We start from the raw sequence: 1,395 nt of genomic DNA, 5'->3' as shown, positions 1-1,395 counted from the left end.
CTCTCTAGGGAAGACGTTGATGGCCTCTCTAATCAGGTCCCAAGACCAGGACAGGAACCAATGGAGTGACAGAAAACCTTTCATAATGACAAGGATCTTATCACTTCTCTCTCCTTTCAGAAGAATCTGAAAGCACTGAACCAGCTACGATATCCAGACTCCCGGGTAGGAATCATTTCCTCTGCTACTGTACAAACATCTCATGGGTGCGGTTCACCAGCTGGTTAATACAGGACAGCTTTATAAACAGTTCATGACAGGAAGTTAGCCCAAGGGGAGAATCACTGCTTATGATTAGCCAAACTAGAACTTGTCAGGGCACAGGGACTAACCAAAGGTCAAAAGCCTGGCACTTTGGCTCTTCTGGGGGTGGATACCCTCAGCGGCACAAGTACACATACTAGAGCACAGAGCCAGCCCAAACTAATAAAAAGAGCTGAGTCTGCTATGGGGAGACTTCCCTCTGCACACCACCTTCAGAGGACTATGAAAGGCACAAGTGTCAGCCTGGGGTAGGCCTCAAGATGTACTTGACATGGGCATAAGAGCAGTGGTGAGAAGCTGGGAAAAGTCCTTAGCTGCTCTGAACAATTTGTTTCAGATGCTGGTTCCACATCATTRTTCTGATAATGCTAAGACATCATTAGTGCTTCAAGAAGCATGCAGGCCTGTACAAACTATCTCCTGGAAGAAGGAGCTTCCGTTCTCTGCAGTCGCACAGGCAGTTGACCATCATGCCAGACCTCTCATGCACCCAAGCCAGGGCTCATGCTTGCCAAGTAACTGGTCAGACCAGCTATTTGAGCTGGCACCTGGCTGTTCTAAAAGGGACTCAATTAATGCATTCCTTCACTGTATCACCTGGTTGGGGCTTAACTATCAGGGCAAGCTATGTGCCAGCCAGCATGCACAGCCAGGAGCAACGTGTGATGAACCTTGGGCAAGCCCAGTCAGCCCTGCCTGCTGGCTTCAAACTCTGCTAGCTCAAGCCAGGACAAGGCTACTGATGCACACCAGTTGCCAGGATTTCTGGCCAGTGCCACCAGTGTAACCCCCTGTGCGGGGGCGAGAACCCCCCTGGCAAAGCCGCGGCCTGAACAGCACTGCTAACGCATCCCAGCAGGGGCTGCTCGGGTAATCCGTCGCCTCCAGGTTCCAGTTTCCGGTTCAGCAGCACCGGCAACCTCGGATGAAAACCTTCCGCCCAGGCCAGCAGGTACGGGCCCCGGCGCACCCGGGCCGGGCACGCCGCGAACGGCAACCCGGCGCGGCAGCCCGCGAGGGAGCCTCGCGCTCTCCGTTTGACCCAGCGCGGCGCAGAGCCGCCGCCCACCGCGGCCGGCGGGCAGCACCCCCGCGCCTCGCTGCGGCGCCGCAGCGGGAGCCGGACGGCGG

Source organism: Rhea americana, unplaced genomic scaffold (genome assembly GCF_003343005.1).
Source record: "Rhea americana isolate MKP2758 unplaced genomic scaffold, rheAme1 scaffold_15, whole genome shotgun sequence".
Lineage (NCBI taxonomy): Eukaryota > Metazoa > Chordata > Aves > Rheiformes > Rheidae > Rhea > Rhea americana.
Note: the sequence above shows the minus strand (reverse complement) of the source record.